Source organism: Phoca vitulina, unplaced genomic scaffold, assembly GCF_004348235.1.
Source record: "Phoca vitulina isolate PV1807 unplaced genomic scaffold, GSC_HSeal_1.0 scaffold23, whole genome shotgun sequence".
NCBI lineage: Eukaryota > Metazoa > Chordata > Mammalia > Carnivora > Phocidae > Phoca > Phoca vitulina.
In genome coordinates this window covers 6,990,486-7,018,122 of record NW_022589726.1, presented here as the reverse complement: position 1 = coordinate 7,018,122, position 27,637 = coordinate 6,990,486, and the positions used below count along the sequence as shown (strand labels likewise).

Here is a 27,637-nt window from a genome sequence, read left to right as displayed (position 1 = left end):
CCCAATGGAACTGGTGGTGGGAGGCAGAGACAAGAAAAGACATTTTAATAGTTACTCATTTATCCTCAGGTCAGTAGGACCTTCAGAAGCTGAGGTTGGTTATATTAGGTTTGATCTTGGAAAGAAGAAAGGGACAAATTCATTGTTGGTCATTATTTTTGTTCTTGTTGGTGAGATGTTTTTGTTGGAGTAATGTGAGGAAAACATCAAAAACAAACAGAAGTTCTAAGCTGCTTTTTCGCATTCGTATTACATTCAAGTTTACCATGACTGTGCAGAGGTAAGCCACGGTAGCTCTTGAATCCAAGAATTACTACATCAGTGATCCAAGAACTAGTGGGTCACTGATATAAGAACTATTGTGGTTAATCTCTGCCCAGTCTTGGTAAACTTGAATGATGCTAGAAGACAGGGGTAAAAAAGAATATATGTCAAGGTTCAAAAAAGAACAGTATATTTGAGAACAAATTTAATGAGATATTGTCATGTAGTAGAAAAAGGACAAAACTAAATGCGTAAAGTAGGGTTCAGAGTCATCGTTCACTCATAGCCTTGTTGCCTCTGTTTTGTCATCCATAGAAATGGAAATCTTTTTTTTTTTTTTTTTAAAGATTTTATTTATTTGACGGAGAGAGACACAGCGAGAGAGGGAACACAAGCAGGGGGAGTGGGAGAGGAAGAAGCAGGCTTCCCATGGAGCAGGGAGCCCGACACGGGGCTCGATCCCAGGACCCTGGGATCATGACCTGAGCTGAAGGCAGACGCCCAACGACTGAGCCACCCAGGCGCCCCAGAAATGGAAATCTTTAAGATCATTAGCTCAGTCCCAAGTTTGAGGGATCCTCAACTGAGACAATGTTTTCTTGTGAAAAATCCTCAGAAAGCTGAAGCTCTTGAAGCTGTGATGCCCCAAGTTTCTACCCACAGTTTGTATGAAGGTACAGAAATAAAATGAACCCAGTATGAAAGTGACGTGACCGGGTTAAAACTAATGTGTTGAAGAATGACTGAATGAGGATTAATAAAGCACTCCACTTGCAAGAACAGAGAGACAAATCCAAACGAGATGGAATGTAACAGACAGATACTTTCATTAAGATAAAACCTTTTAACTGCACAGGTATAAAAAGTGGGGGAGGTACAGCCCCACCCTTGGAGCATTTGACATAAAAAAGCCGTGGAGGTTTCATATTACCATAAGCTGAAGAGTCGCCAAGAAGATCTGGATGCTAAAAGGGGATGCAACCATAAGCTGCATTAATGGAAACATCACTCCAGTAGAATCGAGCAGGACTGTTACTTCTCTTCCACTGGAAATACACTTGTACCACTGCAGCTCCCATGATGTAACTATTTGTAGCATGACTTAGATACACTAGGGGTTAATGGGCTTTTAAAGGCTGGCCTGGGATCATAATAACCACGAACAGTATTTTTCAATAGAAAGGAAAAAAGTGTTCAAAGTTCCAAGCAGCCGATTTACAAATATACTTTGGAACACAACTCATTCACAAAGCGTGGTGGGGCCTGAGAGCACAAGTACTTGGGGCCTTGTCTCACACACAGAGCCACCCCCTCCCAACTGTGAGCCTCGCATTTCACAGAGCTGCTTGCTCTCTCTCAAAGATGATTTGGAAAGATGGAGGTAAATTAACATATTGATTTCCCAGCACTCTGAAGGCCGTAAACAGCACACACTCGGTCATGTTTCAGATGATGGAATGCAAAATTAAATTAAAGGATGCATCTGCGCTCAGCCCCTAATTGCCAGCCTAGTGGATGTTTTTAAGGAGTACAGAGGGGGAAGGGAGAGGAATGAGAAGAGGGAGAAGCAAGGTGCGTACATTAGAGAGCCTGAAAAACACAGACTGTAACAGGAGTCGGGAGGGGCATTTAGGAATTTCTATGCACAGACTGAAGTTCCCAGTGTCTGTTAAATAAATCCCCACAACTTAAAATCCAAGCAAGAGCAGTTATCAGCTGGTGTCTTTGACAATACAGATAGAGGTTTTAGAAATATTCCTCTGACAACATTTCAGGTATCTAAAAATATTATGTCATTAGGGGAAATGAATAGCTAGGTTTATTTTTTTTAAATCAACACTTTCTTCAATATATCAATTTTCAGACTTAAACTTGTTCTTAAACTCTCAGGTTAGCTTTAATGTTTCTAATTAATCCTAGGATGGCATCTGTTAAAAAAACACAGATCCTTAAATTAAAATGTTCAGTTCATCTGTGGCCTACCTCTGTGGTCAGCTGGCTACCACCCAGCCAGTGCTAGATAAGCAACTCTTCATTTCATAAATAAACGCTAGGAACTTAAAATACATATACTTCATAATTATTTCTAAATTTATATATTTAACCTCCCTTGGTACAAAAAGAAAAACAATTGCTCTTGTTTTCCTCCAGTCTTCTGTGGAAAACTGGTATTCTGTGATATATTGATAGGTGTTGCTAGGAAAGAAATAGTTTTCTGTTGTCAAATCAATTTGAGAAACACTAGTAAAGAGCTTTCTTTACTGCAGGGCTTCTCAGAACCTTTACTATGCTTATGTGCATGGAGGAGGAAGAGTCAGTATGATATTCCCAAAATGGAGCATTTGTTATTCTCTCTAGGGACTCGAGTGTACAGAGAAACCCAGCGCAGGAAATGCTGCTCATTTTCCTAACCCAGAACACACTCCTCTGTCCAAACCCATTCTCGAATCACATTTCCAGGATTCTCAAAACTAAGTGATGGTGTAGCCATTGGCCCAATGACCTCAGCAGCCAGATGCCCAAGGCTACAAGCCAGAAATTGCTGCTCAGTTTCAAGATGACAAACCACATAGAAGCAGACGAATCTATAGGAATCTGGCTAAACTATACTTACCATCACTTACATAGGTATCCAATTTAGTCCTACTCAGGTTTTTGTATATTTAAAGAAGTGCTTACTTTCAGGATTGGAAATAAGATAACAAATTAACTATTTCCATGCTGAACACCACAGACAATACATAACTGTTCTCAGCTAGCAGTCAAAAACATGTAATCCAATAAATTCAATAGTTTCAGTGACAGTTATTACTGGAATTTTAATTATTACACTGGTAATACAAGTATAAGATTAGATAGCATAATTCAAACAGAATTAAGTCATTCACTCATTAACCAACAAGATATGACTGCTTATTATGTGTTGAGCAAAGTTCTAGGCGCTGGGGGAGGGTATAAAAAAATAAGAGCTTAGCTCTGTTCTTGAGAAGCTTATAATAAGGAGTGGGATGTAAGGACATAAACAATTAAAAGACAAAGCAATATATGTTACAATAGATGTAAAGTGCAAAGCAGTTTAGGAGCCCTGAGAAAAGAAAGAGGAGTAGAATAGAATCTGCATGATTATATGATTTAGAGTGGAGGAGGGATTCCCCCCCCCCAAATTATGCCAGTAAGAGAATACTTTCACCTGTAGAATTGGCAAAAAAATAAAACTGTTCATTAACTGCTATGTGGTAATAGGAAAACAAGCACTCTCATGTATTGTGGATGGGAGTATAAATTTGTACAACCTCTTTAGAGGCCAATTTGGCAATATCTAGGAAAATTAAAAATAAGCATTCCCTCATCTAGCTATTCCATTACAAGGAATTTATTCTCTATGTAATTTCACACACATGAGCAAAAAAGATGTAGATTCAAGGAGGTGTACTATGTCATTGTTTAGAATATAAAACAGACCAGAAACAACCTAAGTGTCCCTCTCAATAAGGACACTGGTAAATAAATAATGGTGCATCCATATATCAAAATGCTTTGTGGCTGCTAATTAGAACACAGCAGACCTCCTCACACTTACAGCAAGGGTCCCGATGGGTACAGTGGCCTACAGAGCAGACAAGATCCACTGCCATCAAAATCTGACCTCACCCACCCCCATGCTCCCTCTCCCACTTCACTCCAGTCCCACCTGGGCCTTTGCATGGCCCTCCCCCTGCTTGGGACACCCTTCCCCAGGTTTACCCGTGAATTTATCCGCCTCCTTCAAGGCCCTGAACAAATCTCTTAATGAGGTGTACCCTGAACACCCTATTTGAAATGGAAACTCGGGCCCCACAATTTTTCCTTTTCTTTCTTTCATAGTACTACTACCTTCTAACACACTATATAGTTTATTTAGGTATCTATTGTCTCACTCCTCTAAACTGGAAAATCCAAAGGCAAGGGTGTTTATCAATTTTGTCCGCTGATGCAATCCAAGGGCCTTGCAAAGTGTGTGGAACATAGTGGGTTGTCAATAAATATTTATTAAATTTAATTGAACACACACACATAAACACACACACACACACATACCCACACCCATATATAACCATACACACTTAAACCACTAAGGAAAAATCTTCAAAATATAGTGTTTAGTGAAAAAGAACACTAAAATATAGAAGTGTGTACAGTGTGTCTTTATTTATGTAAAAAAAATAAAGAAAAATGTACCTAATGTATAGGATAACTGAAAAGTACATCAGAAATTGTGTTCCCCTCTTTGAGGAGGAAGATTGAGGAGTTGAGAATTAGAAGTGTAGAGAGTCTTGTTTCACACTGTATACTATTTTATACATTATTACTTTCTTTCTCCCTCCTTCCCTTTCTCTGCACAATACAATACAATAGCCACTAGCCACTGATAGCTGATGAGCACTTGAAATGTTGCTAGTCCTCATGGAAACATATTGTCAGTGAAAAATACATACCAAATTTGGAAAGATTGCCCCTGAAACAGAATGGAAAATAGCTTGTTAACTATATATATATATATATATATATATATATATATATATATATATATATTTTAAAGATTTTATTTATTTATTAGAGAGAGAAAGCACAAGCAGGGGGAGCGGCAGGCAGAGGGGAAAGCAGGCTCCCCATTGAGCAAGCAGCCCGACGCGGGACTCGATCCCAGGACCCTGGGATCATGACCTGAGCTGAAGGTAGACGCTTAACCAACTGAGCCACCCAGGTGTCCCAACAATTTTTATATTGATTGCATGTTGAAATGATACTATTTTGGATACATTAGTTTAATAAGATATATCATTAAAGTTATTTTCACCTGTTTCTTTGGGCTTTTAAAAATGTGGCTACGGTGAAATATAAAATCATGAATGTGACTTGCGTTTGTAGTTCATATTAGATTTCTATTGGATAGTGCTGCTCTCTGTCCAAAAACAAATCAGATAGATAGATAAATAGATACCCCCTCCCACACAACATTAACATGAGTGGTAAGGAGGCTTAGCATTAGATATAACAGACCTGGAAGAAAACCAGTTTTGTTTTTATTTAACCTTTCTGAGCCTTAGTTTCCTTTGGCTCATCTACACTGATCAGCTACACGGCAGGATTAGAATGGAAAATAAATGAGATCAATGGGATACAAGGTACTTGGTACACAAAAGCATATCATAAAATGGTAAAGTGATGGAATTTTTTTTTTCCAGAGGAAATAGTTCATAAGGCTAGTATGAAACCATGAGCCCTACCACCCAGCAGTGGGCCAATATCATTTTTCTGAATTGTTGCACAGATTGTATTACCTATGAGAAAAGAAAAGAAAGTTAAGTCACCCAATAAAGATAAGAATCCTTTGCAGAAAAACATAAGCAGGAGATAAATGAAGGAACAAAAAGCTGAATTTTCCATGCAGGGCTGCTACCATATTTCTAGATGTAGTTTCATAGTATTTGGTAGGTGTCAAATTGCTCATCAGTGAAAACTTTAATTGACAGAAGAAAAGGAAATGAGAATCCATGGACAGCTGCAGAGTGTGTCCCACACCATCCAAGACAGGAGAGCAGGGTCTGAATGGACCTCAGCTCCAGACAGAGTCAGTTTGGTAATGTGAGGAAAGCTCTATCCGGTGTGAGGCTGACAGGGGAGCACATCAGCTGACCCTGTTGCTCTGGAAGCAAAGGAATTCAGAGAGAAGAGGGATAGACTGGGATACCTTGTTCAGTAAAGATCAAGAGCTATATTTGAAGGAAATACCTTGGTTAACATATAATTTCAAAGAGGAAAAAGTGATACCACCTTTAAGTACCCAAGGACAGTTGGTCTTTCCCATTTGGTCAGTACAGAAGGTTTTCCAATGAGGCTGGACTATCTGTCAAACCACAGGGCATCAAGGAGAATAATAAGGACTGCTTGAAAATAAAAAGCTTGTGTAATGTAGTGTAGCATTTATTTTAGTGGCTGAATTTATTTGAAAGGCTTTAGAAATGATTTTAGTGTTGCATTCAAAGAAACATGAAGAGGTCACTTAAATTTTTCAGTTACACTTTACTGCATTTTATGGAAGAAATTATGCATTACAATATTTGTGAATCTGTGGAAACAAGAAGGCCCCCTGGCCGTATGCCTCATGAATGTCACAGGTTTACTGAATCAAAGACTATCAGAGACGGGAAGGCTTTTCAGGAGGCTGAGGCCCACAAGACAAAGCAGCTCACAGATCATGACAGTTCTCATATAATCAGGGAACCTGGATCAGCCATTCCCAAGCACAGGCGATAGAGGAGGACTGGCAGCTGAGAGCACAGAGGGACCAGTGAGAGCCTGATGTGCCCAGTGCATGACGGGGGACATCTGCGTTTTATTCTGGTTGCAGTGGGATGCCATTGGAGGGTTTTACGCAGTGGTGTCACATTTTTAAAAGATCATCCTGGGTCAGTTCTGGTAAAATGGTGGGAATAGGGCAGCACAATTTTGGACCTTCCCAAATCCCTACATCAGAACAGAGTAACTAACATCCAAGACAAAACTCGAGGGACAATATTTACACAAAATTAGGAAATGAGGTAGCTCAAAAACTCCAGATTCCAAGCTGGTGACAAAGCACCAAGATGCACAATAATAGCATCCGTGCAGGAGAAGCAGAGATAAGCATAAAGGTCTCTGATGAATCCGAGAACAAGAAAACCCACAAAGAGCCAACAGGTAGGTATTTGCTAGAGAATACTGCAGGCCAATTTAATAACAGTGGCTGAAGCTGCCCAATCCAAAAGCCACTGAGGGCAAGGGACCCATGGCAAGGCCTAAACGGTCGCGAACAGTTAGCCTCTGTGAACTTCTGCATCCAATCCGGCCAGGGCTCCCTTCCTGGACAGGACCCCATACCGAGGAGAAACTACTGGGGGTGAAATCCAAATTGAGCAGGACAGGAACAACTGCAGTGAAGGAAAGAGAAGATCCAGATGAAGGGGAGGCCTATTTTCCAAAGCTGCACCCCACAGTATCTCCCATTCTACATGTTTTTAATATGCTGTGACCTTGACACCCCTCCCATCAGGTAAGGAGGTCTTTATCCTTCCCCCCTCCCCCCGGAATCTGGACAGAATTTTGTGACAAACTTAATCAACAGAGTATGGCAAAAGTGACTCTAGGTGACTTCTGAGACCAAATCCTACAATGCCATACACTTCCACCTTGCCCTCTAGGGATGCATCCTCTTGGAACCCAGCTGCCACACGGTGAGAAAGCCCCAATTCACCCACAGGGAGAGGCCATGTGTATGTCTTCTAGCTGGCAGCTGAGCCGAGGTCCCAGCCAACAATGAGCTGAGGCCTCAGACAGCAGAGTACACAGCCATCTCTGCTTGAGCCCCTGAATCCCTGACCCATGGAATCCAAGAGCATGGTAAGACAGCGATTTTTACCACTGACTTCTGGGGTGGTTTGTTACTCAGCAAGAGTGACAGAGATGTGAGAGTTTTAATTAAAATTTTTGATCTTATGGAAAAACTTGTGAGGTATGTTTATTTCAAAAGTCTCCTTTTTTTTTTTTTTGATAAATTACAAAACAAATTCAATACAAGTGGAAGGATTCCTCTTTCAAAAGCGTAGCTTAATGGATTGGTGTAACATAATCAATTTTCCTTTGCTTTGGATGGCACCTCTTGCTAGCAAATGCTTCAAAACCCATGCCAGGGAGGGTTTTTTTTTGTTTTGTTTTGTTTTTCCTAAAAGAAGCAGCCAGACTCATTCTGTTTTGTTTTGTTTTTTTTCCTTTTTCTCTCTTTAAAACTTGTTTGGAAATGGCAAAAATGGGGTCAAGCAGGATGACCACATAATTTACCATCCAAACTGGAACAATTTTTCAAAACAGTTTTATTGAGATATAACTCACAAACCATAAAATCTGTCCATATAAAGTCTACAATTCAATTATTACTTTTTTTAGATTATGGTCATAGGGTTCTGCAACCATCTCTACAATCTAATTTTAGGACATTTTCATCCCTCCATAACCCTGGACAATTTGAAAGTAAAGGGAGCACTAATAATAAGTATGCAAAGAGAGCAGTATAAACTTGGTACCTCCAGGGTCTGTCCAGGGCCAACCAGAGTGTATCATCACCTGAAGTGGAGGGTACGGGTGTTGGGAAGAAATCCGTACACCTAATTCAAAACAGTAGCCTGCTTTAAGAAATGTGGTTTTAAAATAGACAGATAATCAGAAATGGAATTCTCACTTCCTGCTGGGGTTAGGGGACGAGTGTATAAATTAGTGGGACCATTTTTGAAGACTGGCAGGATCGGTTAAAGCTGAACACATGCAGACTCAATGCACTAGCAGTTCTACTCCAAGCTGTGTACTCAATAGAAATGACTGCTTGCCATTTGATTTCGTTTACATCAACTTCAAAAACATGCAACAGTCATCTACAATGGTGCAGATCAGGATAGTGGTTAATCCTGGACAGGAGTTAGTGACTGGAAAGGGCACATGAAGGAGATCTTGAGGTGCTGGAAATGTTCTGTTTCTTGATCTAGGTGCTGGTTACATGGGTGTTCACTTCATAAATATTCAGCAAGTTGTGAGTTTTTAATTGGTATACTTTTCTATATGAATGTTAGACTTTAATAAAAAGCTTACTTTAAAAATGGATAGGTTTATGTTTGCTAGAGGAATATTAACAATCTGGATTGAGACAGGATTTCCAAGCCCATTAACAATGAGCTATTTTAAAGTGAGTAATAAAGAGCAGTTAGTGTTCACACAGTAACAAGGTGTTAATTTTCTTTTTAACACCTTTCCCTTGAACTAGAGGCAATGAAATTCCTAGGGAAAATAGAGGTGGGGAAAAGCAAAACGTCTGTCCCTTACAAAAGGAAATGTTTAAGATGGGAAAATTAACCGCCACTTAGGAATAGTGGAGGCTTTTTTACTTTGAATTTTTAAGTGCTTTTGCTAACCAGGATAGTATTTTAGAATTGGAAGTACTACTCAAAATAATTCAATCAATTTCTTTAAGGAAAATTAAGGAAATGAAGGTCCAGAGAACTGATAAAAATTTCCCCAAATTGCACAGCTAGTTAGTATTAAGATGAGTTCAGAACCCAGGGCTCTTGACTCTTCAACCAGTATTGACTATTAATAATGATAGTTACTCTTATGGCTTCCCATGCAGCAGTCCCTGTAATAACAGCATTGCTACTGATCTAATGTAATCTCCACAAGAGTCAACAGTCAACTTGTCCCCATTTTATAGAGGGGGAACCTAGAGATGCTTAGAAAAGGTCACATACTTTGACAAGGTTAAACATCAATTAAGTAGAGGATCCAGGATTCTGATTAGTTCTCAACCTAGAGTCTAAGATTTAATCGAAGGACCATATTACTTCTTTGAATTAATAGTACTTTGCCACGTTTCTAAGCTGAAGGGTAAGTAAGTGAATAGATATAGATGCGTTGTTTCTTGATCATTATGTCGTGGTGGAAAAAAGTGAGTAATTCATTTCTATGTTATAATCCAGCTATTCTCTCTTATTCATATCTTAGGAAAATACATCCATCCCCTAGACCAATGCTATCTTCAGGAGCAATGACACTTTCCTCTTGGAAGCCATCTATATAGAAGTGGCTGTGCTTAGCTTTCTAGGAGTTATTCAACATTCAGGGAGATAACCTTGAAACATTACCTCCTTTAATGACACATCTTTATTTCCTTAGTAATGTTCTTGACAACATACAATAGGTAGTGTTAAAGATTCATGGCCAACACATCAATTTTACAGTTTTCTTCTTAAGATAAGGTACTCCAAGTAGAGTCTAAGTAACTATTCATATCCTAAAGTGTGAACAAAACACTATTTTGAGTTCAATACAAATATAAGAACAGTACATTCAGATAAGATATATTAGATTTGGTAAAAGATAGCTTGCTTTAACATTTGATTTTCCTCAGATTCTTTCTAAATATCTAATCTACAGTAGAACTAAGACACTTAGGAAGCATAGGCTCATTCATTGTGCATTGTAAAGTGTATTTCCCTCCACTTCATTCACACTGCAAGACTAGCAAGGTTAACAGAATGGTAGAAAAAGTGTATTTTCTTTCCATATAATTGTCATATTTTAAAACTTATGATATACAAGAAAAGATGGAAGGAAAGAAAGGGAAGATGCATGGCAGAAGCTCCCTGATTTAAGCTAATGTTCCCTCTAATTTATTTTTTAGGTTGTAAGAAGAAAACTATGTAACGTAAAAAATAAAATACAAGGATTGAGTAGAAATGATCATTTCATTTGACTATACCCCAAAGATGGTAAATATATGGCCTACTTTCTTTCACTCCCATGACAGACATCACTAATTGATCAGCTTTGCTTTCCCACCTAGTATCTCATAATCTTTCTTTCTTTGACCTCACAATCTTTCACAATGCTAACATTTATCACTTATCATGTGTAAGGCACGGTACCAACTGCTTTCTACGGCTTATCTCCTTTATATCCCCAGCAAGGTAGGTACCTACTATTATTCCCCTTTTAGAGATGTAGATGCTGAGAATCAGATGTTAAGTCACAGTGTTGGAAGGGGCTGAGCTGGCATTCAAAGCCAGGGTCATTTTACTTCTATGTCTATGCTCAAAATGACGGCACTATTGGAACCATATTCCATCAACCGACTGGAGTTAGCACATAATAGATAAGCTATTTTCCATCCAGCTTCTTTATTCATACATTCCTTCTGTCACATTGCTAACAGTAGTCACAAAAAAGAAGTGTTAATGCTTTCCGAAAAAATATCTTTCCTCAAAGCTACTCATTGATTTTAGCCTTGATTTTCATTAAAGGCCACACAAAGCGAATTCGTGGGTTGCACATGGTAGCGTTACTGTACCTCCAACCTCCTCTCTGCTATTTTTCTGCGAAGTCTCCTCTTGACTAAGGTAAACACATTCTGTTCTTTTAGCCAGTCTGTACATGTGTTTCATGTCATTCTTCTCTGGCGGTGCTTTAGTTTGCCCACATTTCTCCAAAGCAAACGGAATGTTTCTAGTGAGGTCTAACCAGCCTAGCATAGTGGGGCTATCTCTACCTTCCATGTTCTGGCTGTCTTTATTATCACATCTGAAGGCTGATTTTAATGCCAACTTCATATCTCTATTGACTTATGCTGACTATTTAATATTCTACTAAGTCAGTATAGGCCTCAAACTCCAAAGAAGTTAGATAAAGAAAAGGAAAGTAGAAGAAAGCTAAGTAAGGGTGGAAGAAGAAGGTTTAGGAAATGGGACTATTTCTGATAGGAGAGGCTGCAAATCCCCGTATCAGAGTAGATATCAAAGTGGGATTTCTTCATATCTAAATAGGATATGCTTAGAAACAAAATTCAATAAAGCAATCCAGCCCAAAATGTTCTCTCCTACTTTCCCTGAAATCCCATCATTTAAAGGCTTATTGTGGTTAATAAGCAAAAACAAACAAACAAAAAACCAAACCAAAACAAAACCTCATCCATAATACTGTGGGTTATCAGAAAATCATACACCTTGTGAATTTTAAAAAGAAAGCAATTTGGTTTAGGAAATGATCTAAGTTTTGGTATTGAGATGATAATTTTTTGACTGGGACAAGAGCTGGGAGGAAGGTGAAGAAAACTGGGAATTTGGGGATGGGTGTTGCGGGGGAGAAACCTAAATCCATGCTGGAGGACAGATATGATAACCATGTTTTGCAAAATAAAACTGGCACATGGGCAAACGCCTGAGACACATGGAGGCCATCAGTCCTTCACTGTTGGGCAGGCCTGGAAAACACATCATCATGTGAGCCAGGTGGCAACCAGCAGGCAGCAGGAGGGCTATGGATGGTTTCAGAAGCCAAGTTTACCCTTGTGGCTTTTCAACCCAGGACCAGTTAAGCCGCTGCCTTCTTCTTCCCCCAAACCCAAGCACAGATGTCATTTATCTCTAAATCACACATGGACATGGACCATGTTCTGTTTTTCTCAGCATCCCCCATGCCTCACACAAGGTCTAGAAATGAGAACTCAAGAATGAATGTTGCTGGAACAGTCTCCCCACCAAATATCTAGCCTGCAAGCTGCTGCTGCTGGAAGGAGAGTGGTGAGAACCTTAGTTGGTGGCTCTCCAGGACATACTGACTCCCAGGTGTCCTCCTGGGGCTAGGAAGACAAGATGTCCACAGTCATGCTCATGCTGGGCAGGGCCCCTTTTTCATGGAACCACAGGTGGAAACTTCGCCAAGTTGGACAAATGAGCTTTGGTTTTGCTATCGACCTCAACAACATTTATTTAAAATAAGCCTGCTTCTTCAAGTATATGACTTTCTTTTATTTTTTTCTTTTATTTTTTATTATTATGTTATGTTAATCACCATACATTACATCATTAGTTTTTGATGTAGTGTTCCATGATTCATTGTTTGCGTATAACACCCAGTGCTCCATTCAATATGTGCCCTCTTTAATACCCATCACCAGGCTAACCCATCCCCCCACCCCCTCCCCTCTAGAACCCTCAGTTTGTTTCTCAGAGTCCATCGTCTCTCATGGTTCGTCTCCCCCTCCGATTTCCCCCCCTTCATTCTTCCCCTCCTGCTATCTTCTTCTTCTTTTTTTTTTTTTTAAACATATAATGTATTATTTGTTTCAGAGGTACAGGTCTGTGATTAATCAGTCTTACACAATTCACAGTGCTCACCATAGCACACACCCTCCCCAATATGACTTTCTTTTAAAACTTACTAGTTAAAACTCTAAAGTCAAGGGCTCCTGGGTGGCTCAGTCAGTTAGGTGTCTGACTCTTGATTTCGGCTCAGGTCATGATCTCAGGGTCCTGGGATCGAGCCCCGCATCAGGGTCCCTGCTCAGCGGGGAGTCTGCTACTCCCACTCCCCTTGCTCCACCCCCTGCTTGTGCTCTCTCTCTTTCAAATAAATAAATAAAATCTTTTTTAAAAAATGAAGGGAGAATAACTGCAGCCAGTTTGAGTTGGGTTTCTATAACTTTTTCCTTAAAAAGTTTGGACAAGGTGGAGGTCAGTCTGTTGGAATTTTATTTCTTCTGATTTATTCTATTTGAGCAACACCATTAAATATAAATGTGGTACCCAGCCCTAAGATGGCCCCAACGATTCTGACCTCATAGTATTCACAATCTGCTGTAATCCCATCCTCCTGGGTTTGGGCTGACCCAGTGACTCTCTTCTAATAAACAGAAAGCAAGAGTGACGGGTTGTTAGTTCCAAGATTAAGTTACAATGAGACTGTGGCTTTTGTCTTGCTTGCCCTTTCTCGCTCTCTCTCTCTCTCGGCTCACTTGCTCTGAGGGAAACCAGCTGCCATGTTTGAGCTACTTAGTGGAGAGACCCACGTGGGAAAAACTGATGTTTCCAACCAATAGCCAGCAAGGGCCTGAGACTACAGTCACATAAGTAAGCTTAGAAGGGGGTCCTCCCCCCACCCAGACTTGAGATGACTACCGCCCAGGTCTAAACCTTGATCACAACCTTATGAGACACAGTGAGCCCAAGCACTGAGCTAAGCTGCACCAAGACTTCCAACTCACAGGAACTATAATATAATAAATGTTTTCTGTTTTGAGCTGCTATATTTTGGGGTAATTTGTCATGCTGCAATAGATAACTAATAGAATGGAATTAACCCCAGATAGATTAATAATAAAATACTTATCCTCTGCCTCTTTGTTATGTTTCCCACGACAACTCTCAATTTATAAAAAGTACTTTATAGGACATTAAAAAGGCACTGTCAATATTTTCAAGTGCACAGCATAATTCTCTTAAGTTGATACAATACTGTATTTGAGTAGCAAGATTCTTTAAGGGACTGACAGTTGAAATTCCATTCTAGTATAGGCTACTATTCAACAAATACACTGTGCACCTGCTATGCTCCAGGCACAGGAAGATAAATAGGACAGGATAGCCTGTTTCAAAGAGCTCAAGTCCATTCAGGACAGTAGAAAAGCCCAAAAGATTTGGAAACAGATGAATCAAGAGGAGTACCACAACTCATTGTTTGTGCGACAATGATCAAGCCATTTAATTTTCCAGTGCTTTTTTTCCTCATCTACAAAATGGGGAGTAACAACAATAACAGCTGATTTATCAACTTACAAGATTGCTAAAAGGGCCACAAAGTAAAATGTGTATAAAAGCATTGTAAAATTCTAAAATAAAATAAAGCTATCATTATTGCAATGCTTATTATCAAACTATAGTATACAGGCTGAACTATAGAAATAGCTAAGAATGATTCATAATTAATTTTCTGTTTATTGGCAAGTGACATTTCTTTTCTATTAACCATTTAAATATGTCCTTAAATTTGAAATTTGCACTCCAAAGGTTGTTTAGTCTTTATTTTGTTCAAAATGATGCAATCTAAATTACTCCTCTTCTGAACCTAAACCTCTCATAATTTCATTTTAATTTATTTTCTGTGAGAAAATAGTTATTGTAATGGTTTAAAGAAAAACTGAATGAAAATTACAAAGAACATGAAAAAACTAATCATTTTGGTCAATTAAAAACTGTCGTAAGCAAAAAAGTTTCTGTCCTATAAAAAAGAATTTTCTTTGATGTTAATTAATTTAAACAATGTTTAGAGCTACCATTTAGAATCAATTAAATGGTCTCATTACCTCTATTGTCTTTCTTCACTAACTTCCTCTGATATAGTTTGTGATATATTAGATCAACATTTTAAAGTGAAAAACACTTTATTTTTCATATTTTCAATATGCCACTATACTTCAATTCATTATTCTAATCCAAATAGCCAGTCCATTAATAAAAATGTATAGGCAAGAATAATTGATTCCATTTTAGGGAAAGATATCAACAATAAACTGCTTTGGACTGAGCAATCAATGGTTATTGAATTCTAGACCCCAAGCTAATATTTCCAGCTACACAGGTCCTTGAGACTTGAGCTGCCCACTTTGCTTTTAATGAACAAGGTCAAAATCATGAACTGAAAATACTATGACACTAATAGAATACCTCAGAAAAATTTTAGCCTCGAGGCATCATAAACTGCCAAGTATCTTTCTAGTAGGCCTAAATATTAATATATACATCAAAGTTGAAGATAGATATGTCCCTTGGAATCCACTATTCTAGTTGTCTACAGTTTGGTGTGAAATAAAATAAAATTAAACATTTATTAAGCTCTAACTATGGGCTAGCCTAAGTGGAGAGGGAATACAAAGATGAAGTACGAAGTGGATGAAGTAGATAAAATATAATTGAAAAACTCAGAGAAGCTCGAATGAGGAATGATTTTGAGCTTCCTATTTTGGACAACTTTTTAGAGGACAATGCCTTTAAAAGAGAGAAGGAAAGTAGATCAAGCCTGTTTGGAGTGGGAGATAAGGTACTGACTTCAGTTTAGGAAACGCTAAAATCTGAGATGATAGAACATCCAGATGAGAGTCCACAATATGGATCCAGTGCTCATTCATGAGATCTAAACTACAAAGAAGAAGGAGGCAAAGGTTTCCCCAGAAGAGTTTACAGATGGAGAAGGCAAAAAGCCAGGACTGAACTCTGGAGCATTCAAGAGTACAAGGGGGAGAAGTAGAAGGTGATCAAAGAAAGGGAAGAAGAACCAGGAAGAAAATGGGTCATAGAAGCCAAGCAAGAAAAGACTCAAAAACCAAAATGACGACCAAGGTTACAGAAAGATCAACAATATTAACACCATTTTAAAGACCACTAAATCATGATGTACTATATGTTGGCTAACCGAACATAATTTAAAAAACAATAAAATTTTAAAATTTTTAAAAAAGACCACTAAATCTACATTCAGGAAGTCACTGGTGATCTTAACTGTATCACTTTTAGTGGAGTTTCTGGTGTGGCATCTGGAGGACCACGAGGCATTGTTCTATCAGTCTAATATTAACTGAACACCTTCTTTGTACTTTGGGATGGGAAAGTACAGGCTGTATATATGGAACTCCTTATAAAAGATACTTGGGAGGGGATGCGGGGAGCAGAGGACTCGGAAATAGTCTGTATCTTCAGTTGAGAGTGTGTTTAGGAGGGGAAGAACAGGTTTGGAGTTCAGAAGACAGGTACAATTTGGGAGTAACTGCACAGGGAAAGGGAAAGAGAGCAACTAGAGATAAAAGCAAAGACTGATGACTAGTGTTGAAAGCCCAGCTGAGGCTGGAACTCCTCAGTTGTAATATCGCCAACCTCCACGGTTGTATTGTCTTTTTCTTCCAGGAATGTCAGTAGCCTAAGAGCAGAGTAAAGAACACAGATGGTTTGGTGGCACTAAAGGCCAAGTACTGGCAGGCACGTGAGGCAGAAGTCCAGGAGAGACAACCACTTGAGGGGCCTGGATATTAAGCAGGGAAGTGGACGCTTCATGAAAGAATGAGAAGTCAACAACATTCTGACAAGTGGAAAGGACAGGTAGGAACTGAAGGCCACGGTGAGCTTAACATTCAGATTTGATGGTGACGGAGAGGTTGGAAAATGGGATTTTATGAGATTTCTGAGAAGAAAAAGATACAAAAATAGAAAAAACCTGCTAAAATTAAAAATTACCAAATGTCTTAACGGAGCAAGAGAATGGATTCTACATTTTGAAAAATGATACATATCACTATTTTTCTCTATACAACTTAAAATTTATACTTTGCTCTTAACATTACATAATTCCAGGTAGTATCAGGTCATTTCTGGAGCTTGAGATTACATTTCAAATCAAGAGACCCCTGTCAGGTTAATAAAGTATTGCCATTTCTAATTATTTGGGAAACTTGCAACTTTAAAAAGAAAAAAAAATTAAAATTAAAAAAAAAAACAGAGACTTTCCAAATGAAAAGAATAAATAGCTAATCGTCTGAGACAATTACAAAAATCCAAGTAAGACACTTTGAAAGTGAAGTCCAAACTGGATAATATAAATGACATAACCTGCACTAAGAGTTCCTTGATCACTGCTGTCAAGAATCAGAATAATATTCACTCTTAAAATTTATACTTTATAGTAAATAATTTCACTCTACTTGAGAAATATTTCCCATCAGCCAATTATTTTATTTGGCAAGGGGGATATGATTCATGTGTGACTTGGTAATAGAGAACATAAATAAAACTAATTCCTATATCCTTTTCCAATTTTCATGAATTCAAGAATTTATTTGGAACCTCTAAGAGAACTCTTACTTTTTATGACAGATTTATGCCTGTATTCACATTGTTGTTCATATAGCTTCACTGGTTTTGTGCAGTTTAACTTCTAATAATTTGAGTTTTAGGTTACCACAGACACAACATGCATTCACATTCAGATATTCAGATGGCCAGATACTCACATTCCTCCTGCTCTACTTCTATGCTGTTGAAGGACAGTGAACAAGGCTTAATCCAGGTGCCCACCCTAGACTGGATTTGTTTGCTCATCTTGGGGATAATACATTTTCTTCCAATCTAAATATGCTGTGAATATACATTAGTTCCTAATTTCAAATTCAGTGGGGAAACACACATACACATGCCACAAAGTTATACCAGAATGTAAAGCAAACTGTCCTGTTCAAAGTGCAACTGAGTTCAAAATAATTGAATGAAGAGGATGGAGAAGAAAATTTATTTCATTACAAAAATGGTTAGTCATAACAGCAGTGGATTTTGCTGCTTTTTCTACCTTTGGAGACAGGGAATTATATCCAAGATGACTCAGGAGTTCAACAACCTGTCAGGGGGGCCGAGGTTCCCATCCTGACAGCACCCTTGAATGGCAGAATGAGGGAGGAAGGCACATAGCACTACAGTTGGGAGAGATGATGCACTTATAGCTCTCAGCATATAGTATGTGTTTTTATTTTTTTATATAGAAAAGCAATTTATTCCATTATAAGCACTTACACAGTTAGTCATGGAGAGTAACAGGCCTGCTGGTGAAACAGGTCACCCAAAATAGAGATGGTACCAAACTAGTGGTCAAAGACTAACTCCTAAAAAAAAAAAAAAAAAAAAAAAAAAAAGAAGCAATTCTTATCCAAGATTAACTTAATTTTAAAAACAAATACAAGCTATCAATTCACTCTTCTCAACTCAACTGAACAGTCTACTTGTGGTATAACTGTCAGGTAAAAACATACATCTTTACAACTTGGTGGTCCCAAGTTTTTTAAAAAACCATTTCGCAGAAAGGAAAGCAATATGAAACAGCTCAAGAAATACACTAACAAGCAAAAATATATGGGGGAAAGAGGAACACATAGTTTTTTTGACTTAACTGAAGAAACTGAGAGGAGACTGGTCTACATAGGAAAATGTGCATCCTGGAAAGTCAGGTGTGAAAATTTTAGAATAGGAATTTATATGACTTGAATCTCCCCCATTTCCTGAATAAAAACGACATCTTGTGGTATTTATACTTCATGGCTCAGACACCTACCTCACTTGGCTCTACTCCTTCCTCACTTTAGCCTTTACTTAAAGGAGTCTGAAAATCTTGGGGATATAGCCTAAGAAGAAAAATAACCACACATAATATTCCCCTTTTTGTGGCTACTTTAGACCTTTGTTACTAGAAAATTCCTAAAGAAAATTTAAATATAAGTCTGTGGCTTTACTGAATCAAGTCCCCCAGTTAATATTTAGAAAACACCCTCTGTTTGGGCTAATAACATTGTTGATGGTACCTATCATAGAGGGATAGCCAAACAAAGTCTGTGTCTCAAAACCAGTGTTAAATCAATCTCAGGGTTGAGAGGAAAAAAAAGGGGGAGTCTAAAATCACAAGAAGTGCAGACATATCTAGGACCCTTGTCCTTCTGGATCCACGCTTCCTTCAGGATCTTCATCATTATAAATGTTCTCTGCCATTTGCCCACTTGCATGATATTGTCTTCTGATACAGAACAAATCACCCAAGGTTCATTGGGATTCCAGGAGAAATCAGATATCTTGGCAGTGTGACCACCACGAATAAACAACAATTCTGGTGGCCCATCTTCTGCATCTTCTGGGGATTGTTCCTCTCCAATTTTACTTAGATTCCAGACATTCAGTCTGCGATCAGTACCACTGGAAGCCAAAATAATCTCACTGTGAGGCGACCACTGAACCTGGAATATTTCATCCTTATGTGATTCAAAGGAATGCAACTTAAGTTTCAGATTTCTCAGATCCCACAAGGCAACAGTCTTGTCAGCTGATCCTGTGGCCAGAATGAACTCACTGTAATGATTGAAAGATAGGCAGTTCACTTCAGCAGTGTGAGCATCAACTGAGTGGCTTGGTTTGGAAGTATAGTTTGAACGAGTATCCCAGATCATAAGTTTCTGATCATCAGCAACTGACCCAAACAGAGACTCATGGAGCAGATGCCAGGAAACATCTACTACCACTGTATGTCCTGTAAAGATGGTCTTTGCATCCACCACTTTTCCTTCCTTTGGAATAGCACTGATGTCCCAGAGGCAGATGGTATGGTTGTCCGAAGCACTAAGTAAGTGCCCACTGAGATTTGGGTCCTAAGAAAGTCCATAGCCTTCCTTCTGATGTCCACACAGACGCAAGTCTGGGTTGCACTCTCCAGAAGGGTCTGGTTTGGAAGGATGTTTTGTAGAGTCAAAAAGAACATCACTGGATGGAGTCTTTGTTGCAATGATGCAAGGGATCTGGGGCATATAACGCGCCCGGTTTACTTCTCCTTCATGGTTGATCTTGATTTCTATTTCAATTTTTCCACCAACTGAGCCAAAACCTCCAAAATCTCCTTTCTCACTGTCGTAGTGTGAAGCATCAAACTGAGCATCATCATTAGGGAGCTGCACACTGGCTATCACAAGATGGTTTTGTTCATCTGACGTGTGTGTTCCCAGGACAAGTCGATGAATGCTGAAGTCTTTCCCTTCTGGTCTGGTTACATCTGCAAGCCACTGTGCAGTTAGGCTAGGCCACTCCAGAGCATGGGTCATCACCAAATCGTAAAGAAAAGGGGTGTTCTTTTTCTATATTTTGTACTCTTTGTTGATCACATGTTCTTCTACTGCATCATCAAAGGCTGCTTCCTTGTCGGCCATGGCGGGCAGGCAAGCCAGGGGGATCCTGGGGTCGAGCATTGCGGGAGGGGCGGGGAGGCTACGGGCACTCGCTCTGCACGCGCAGCCTCTATTGTTTCCTGCTCCAGCATATAGTATGTGTTTAATGAATATTTGGTAGTAAGATCTAACAGCTCAGATAATTGTATGACACTGGGAAATTTAATTAAGTTCATTCGGCCCCAGTTTTATGGAAAATAAGGATGATAATATCTGTCTCACAGAGTTGTGAGAATTAAACGAGCTAATGCATGTAAAGTACTTAGCACAGATCCCAGCATGCACTAAACTCAAAAGACTGCACATTAACAAGTGTGTTGAAAAAAACAAGGTAGGTTTTTTATTATATAATTATAAAATATATAAAATATAAACACTTCCTTTCCACTTCTGTTTTCTTTGCATTTAGATTATCTAAAAAAATCTGTTGTTAGAACTGTGTTCTCTTATGCTACTGGGGTAGCGGAAGGGAGAGGGACAGTATCAGAATTACAGATATGGCAAACTCAAGTTCTTATAGCCAAAGAGTACTGTTTGCTAAACCTCCTACTTATTTCAGATACATGAATAATGACTATAAAGTAACGAGGTAGGTTTCTGTGGGTGGCTCACGAGAATCAGTCTCCACAGATTTTTAAGCAAGAAACATCTATGGATGGCCCAGAGTGTATCTAGGCAGGCAGCCAGGCACTGTCCTAGGTGCTGGAATATGAAGATGCCTATGTGGCACCAACAGGAGAGACAAGAGAGTAAGTGAGGCATCATCCATATGCAAAGCACCCCAGATCTAACCCTTGGGATTGGGGTAGGGGGGAAAGCTTCACACGGAAGCAATCTTTGAAGCAATGGGAAAGGTTTGAGGGAAGGAAAGATTAAAAATACACCAAGTTCACAGAGTTAAATACTTATGCCAGTATTCTTAGCTGACTGTAATCCTGAGTTAGATTTTTTTTCCCCTCTATTTAAGCCTTGGAAAAACAATTACTGAGCAAATTACGATGTTGTTAAGGATATTAATCATATGCAAAATCAGAGAGCTGGATTGGAAGATCCCAATATTTTTTCTGAGCTGTAAGATTCCTTTTATGCCTGATCATTTTCCAAATGGTCCCAAAACACCATTACACAAAAGCTTGGGATTTTTTTTTAAAGATTTTATTTATTTATTTGATAGAGAGAGAGTGAGAAAGAGCATGAGAGCAGGGTGAGGGGCAGAGGGAGAAGCAGACACCCCACTGATCAGGGAGCCCGATGTGGGGCTCAATGCAGGGCTCTATCCCGGGACCCCCAGGATCATGTCCTGAGTCGAAGGCAGACGCGTAACCAGCTGAGCCACCCAGGTGCTCCTGGGATTTTTAAGAATGAAAGAGGTACTTGTCCCTATAAATCATGAAAATTTGGTACTGATAGATACGACCAGCCATAAACAACAGTTCTCAGGTGCTGGGAATTCCCCAACTCTACGTCAATAATGAAAGGCCACTGTAAATCCATAAAGTGGACATTTATAACCAACTGCTGAACACCTGTATTTCTCACCCGAAATTTTGACAGCTTCTCCCTTAAAAAGTGATCATGACTCCAGGCAGGATGACATGTACTGAGCAAAGTATTTTCAAAGTGTAAGTTTGTGTTTATGCCTTCAAAGTACTTGCAGGAATGAATTTTTCCATGTGCTGATCACAGTTTACAAACACAAGTGTTAACCCAACTGTAATTGTTCATAAAATTCTCCACTGCAGCTATTTTGTTAACCTACATCCAATTTTTAGGATCAGCAAGATGGCCACTGTTGGCTTCACATTCTATACTGGTTACATTTGTCATGTGCCTACTTTTATTTCAAAAATGGGGCTTCACAAATCAAATGTTATTTTCTGCACCTGCAAATTCATGAATCACAAACCAACACCAGCAGAAGAGCAACATGAAAACTAAGACCAGCTCAGCAGGACTCAGACGCACCTGTTTTCACAAAACGCAAACCACTGCACTGAAATTAGGCATACATTTTAAAAGTTTATTAGTTAGATGCATCTCCTGAAAAGGAATTCAGACATTCATCAGAAAGCAGTAAGATTTTTAATCTCACACTGAATTTATTTCTAAATATAAAAAAAATAATACTCTGAATCATATTTAACAAACAGTAACTGATCTAGAAAATAGCTTGACATCCCAACAACCAATGTAAAATTTCCCTGGTTATCTATTGCTAGCAAAATAATAAACAACAGAAATGTAAGAGGTCCAATTATCCATAAAGCACAGAGAATGGTGATGCTGGGGGCTAAAGACCATGTACAACTTTGTTCACTCTCTGGAAAATAATTTCTTTGACATATAATACTTCCCCCAAAATGCACAAGCCATTGACAGTCTCTATAATGTAGTGATTTTCAAAGTATATTTTTGTCCTACAGAAAATGAACAAAAAGCCACAGAACAATCATACATTTTAGTATCCTCTGATTACATGGCAAGCACATTTTTAGCTTAAAAGCTATGCTTAATGACTATTTAGAATCCAAGTGTAAAGAAGACCATGACACATTTTACTAATCTACAGATAAAATAAACCATTTTCTCATTCCTCCAAAATACCACTGCCATTCAAGCAGCCCATGGCAGTATTTGACTAAGAGACCTATATATGAATGGCAACGGTATCTCTATCTTTTTCAGCAAAATAAAAGCTTTTTCCAATAACTATGCCTCTTTTGGCCACAGCCACATTTTACCTGTTAGTGAAATATTGCAAAGACTTTGATGGTCAGGTCTGGCTTGGAATCTACATTTTCCTAAAAAGAAATGCATTTGGAATTCCCAATAACTGATTTTGCAAATGAACTTTCAGGGAACAGCCCATTCAGAAGATGTCAATACACGTATTATATTAAAAAGAGTAAGTACATTTCTAACTCCAGAGGGTTTTCTGCCCTAGCCTTCTATCTGGATCGCCACACAGTCGCTCTGTCTCTTCAGTCAGGGTCAGCTCAAACATCTAGTTTTCAACGAAGGATCACTTTAGCTGAAACACTTACCCCTCTCACCACCGTCCATACTTTCTTCTGTAACTTTGATTTGATTTTCTTCATTGCACTTAGCACTATTTTTTATTTTCTATTTCCCTGTTAGATTCCTGGTTACAATAGGGCAAAGATCATCTTTGTCTTCTGTACCACTCTATCTCCAGCACCTAAAATGATGCCTGACACGTGATGGGTATCATCAAGTATTTGCTGAATGAATAAAAGCTGTGAAATGCTTACTCTAATCTGCCTAAACTGGACAGGGTACAAAAGTAAAGAAGAAAATTTGAGCATTATATTGTATCCTATGTTTTAAATATTACTAATTATGAATAATTTACTTAGCCATAACCTCATAATATTTTGGAGTTGGTTCACAGTTTCTAGAACAGAGATCTTTAAAGGTTTAGAATATTAACTGAAATTCAACTCAATTTCTACATATCTATAGGCTTAATTGCTAATATTTAATTTAAATCCACACATTCAAAAAACTCAGTTCTATGGTTCAATGTTTCAGAAAAGTTTTTTGGCTCTAAACTTACATAATAGTTGAGATACTAGGGTAGAACTCTAATACTTCAAATAAAAAAAGCATATAATCAATTTTAATATATATTCTAAAATACCACTGGGAATATTTCCCTCTGGCATCATGGTGAATCATTCTGTATTCCACTTTTTATCTGACTTTTTTTTTTTTTCCTGAGTTGGTACTTAAATACTTCTTGACTGAGCTAATGCATAGACTTCTCATAGTGGAGAAAAAACCTCTGATTGCCCATTTGGGAGCTGTTAAACAACAACAAAACTCTACACATACTCATTTTGAGCACCTATCTTTCTATATTAAAAAAAAAGTAATGATGTTTAAAAGTAAGATTGAGGAGTTATGCAACCATCACCAGTCTACTTTTCAGAACATTTTCATCATCCCATAAAGAAACCTTGTGCCTATTTGCATCAATACATGGTCTGTAGAGTCTAGCTTTTTTTCATTTAGTGTATTTTTGAGGTTCTTCCATGTTGTGGCATATCCTAGTCTCTTATCTTTCTAAACTCATTTTGAAGTAGTGTTATCTGAATGTACACTAATAAAAATCCACCTTTTGAATCCTAACACTTATTTTGAGTTTCATTTCCCTTTGCATGATCACCTTTCATTTAATCTTTTATATCATTATAAGAAATTAATCAAATGTGCAATCCATCCAGTACTCGTTACAAATTCCCTAAGGTATCCTCTATCTGTTGAAACTCTCTTACATCATCAGAACTGTATGTTTAATCAGTTTTCCTGGTTTGGCCCCAAGAATAGTCAGCATAAAGTTGAGTCAAAAGACCCCTCTTTCCTAGTCCCCTGATTCACCCATCAAGTCTACATAAACATCTTCCAAGTCTCTTGAGCCCTATCCCCTCTCCATACCCCCAACTTCCACATTTCAAGCTACCTCCTACGAATTGTCCTTGGACGTCTTCTTGGCAACTCAAACTCAGTATGTCGAATATATTCCTTCTATTCATACCCATGTTTTCCCACAACTGCTTTATCTGCCCTTTTATTTATGTCTCTCCCTCTACTCCCTTTTATACACTAATACCACACTAATCTTCCTAAAGTCCAGCTCTTTCCTGGTTATACCTCCACCAAAAAACATACAATATTGCCCCAGTGCCTACACAATGAATTTAAGCTTCTTAGCCTGCCATTCATAACTATCCAACATGCTTTATTTAGTATCTTTAGGAATAAGGTTTTCTTCCACTAACCTTTACTAAGTGCTCACTATGTGTCAAGCACTAAGTGCTGTATTATGTCATTTAATTCACAATAACCCTAAGAGGTGGGTAGTTATTGACTCAATTTCACAGAGGAGGAAATTCAGGCACAGACAGATTTACTTGTCAAGGTCACGTATCTATTAAGAGAGAGAGCCAGGATTCCAACTTAGGTATTCTCATCCAGGTCCCACATCCTTAACCAGCAGGATACAGCTGTCTCTGTAGAAACAGAGATCACCTTAGAGTAAAGAAAAGGTGTTATTTTGGATCTCACAAATAACTATATAAGGGCTGTGTGTGTGCACGTGCACACGTGTGTACACACACAGACACACACGCACGCATGCACACACCTGTAACTTTTGGGGGGATCTCACTGTCCTGTACTTGATATTCTAGAGCACTTTGTTTCAGGGCACATGCTGATAAGGAAGAACCGTCCTGTATACATCCAAATCCTCTTATGCAGCTGTAGACACTGGTGGAAGACCTCTGGTGAGATGCGGATGGGGAAGTCGTGTGAATCTCTAAAACAAGATTAAATTCGGAACTAAAAGCGAGGGCAGAAAGTGTCAAATACACAGTGGTTATACTGCTAAGGAATCTGCTCACATTTGCCCACAGGCTCTTTCCTTCCTCCACCTGCCTGGGCTGTTCCCTGCATGAGAGATACAGCTCTACTGACGACACCTGTCATTGATTCCTCTACCAGGGTCTTTAGCACTACACACTGGTGTGTCCTGCCCTCATTTTACAAATAAGAAACTGAAGAAGCATAGAGTTCCAAATGATTCGTCTAAAGTCACATAGCCCCTCAGTCCCATTAAGAAAATTACATTGTTGGAGGGTAGGAACTTTAATTAAAAAATCTAGTTTCCATCTCTGGCACTTATTTCTATCAAATAAAAATAATCAAATAACCATACTTTCCAAATTAAAAAACTAGAAACTAGCCCATCTGAGTTTCAGTCCTGGTTCTGGTCCTTTGTAGCTATGTAAACTTTGATTTGGGCAGACTTAGAGACCTCAAGGACTGGGATTAGTAACCACAGAACTCTGAGGGGTCTCTTGATCTTTCTATCCCCATCTCCTTTGCATGTTGACTTGATTCTCTCCTATTCCTGACTGTTTTTTATTATGTGGTAGAGGGCATTGTCTTGAATTTTGCAAACTCCCAAAGGAGTACTGATTGGCCCAGTTGGTTTATATGTCCATTGTCACAGCAATCACCACAGCCAAGGAAATGGTACAATATGTCAGTTTTGATCAATCAGTAATGACTGAATTAGAATAGGCATATATTAAATATGAGGATTGTTCTTCCCAGGGAAAAAGAAGAGTTTCAGGGCATACAAATAATGTCCACAACATCATGAAAACAGAAAACACTAAAATGTGTTTTTCATTAAATGAATGGCAGGTTTGGTGACATTTTAGAAACAAAAAAAAAAAGAAAAAGAAAAGAAAACTTACCACGTGGATGTGGGCCCAACACAGAGCTCTTCTGGTTTGTATAGTTAAAACAAAAATAGCTTTGAAGGAATTACTCACCTCCACATACCATATGTTACATCGATGAAAAACTAATAGGAATAGAGAGGAGGCATGAAATTTTATTGTACATCAAATCTAATAGAATCTATATTTATTTGGGTCAAGATAAAATTTTAACCATATATTGCATTTGTTGGAATATGCAAACAACTTAACATATAATTCAGAATTTGTTTAAAAGAGACATAGGTTTATTTAGTGACTTTTTTGGAAGTGAATGTGTTCATACCAGAGCAATTTAAACAAAAGCTGGATATCCACACAGTAGGGATGCTGAGAAACAACTTCCTATATTGAATAGTAGGCTTGACTTCCCTAACTGAACTCCAAGATTCCTCTAATATTTTCTTGTTTGTTTTTTTTTTAAGATTTTATTTATTTATTTGACAGAGAGAGAGAGAGAGAGAGAGAACAAGCAGGGGGAGCGGCAGGCAGAGGGAGAAGCAGGCTCCTCGCTGAGCAGGGAGCCTGATGTGGAGCTTGATCCCAGCACCCTGGGATCAAGACCTGAGCCAAAGGCAGATGCTTAACCTACTGAGCCACCCAAGTGCCCCTCCTCTAATATTTTCTGATAGAGTTATGCCAGTTTAAGTCTCCCAAAGGGATAATTATTGATAAAAGTAACTGGATTTGCAAACCACAGAGCAAATGGGAGGTGATAACAGTATATACTTTGCTTTGGTTTTTGAATCCCTGACAATCACTGCTATTAACATCATCTACAAATTCACTATCATGTTAATTTGACTTGCAATACTGTATTAGGAGTTAGTTCTTGTTCAGGAGTTTAAGATAAGGTGACCCATTGCTCAAAAGAATAAATCTACCTATGCGGGAAATTAACACTTCTAATTCATATGCAGATGGATCCCAG

General features: G+C 38.6%; 1 protein-coding gene and 1 pseudogene across 9 annotated transcripts in view; both read right to left on the bottom strand.

Moving 5' to 3' along the window:
* Positions 1-27,637, bottom strand: part of GRIP1 (glutamate receptor interacting protein 1) — a 659,234-nt gene that overhangs the window by 360,173 nt on the left and 271,424 nt on the right. The gene's annotated exons all lie outside the window — the stretch shown is intronic.
* On the bottom strand, positions 18,176-20,782 carry LOC116642467 (annotated as a pseudogene).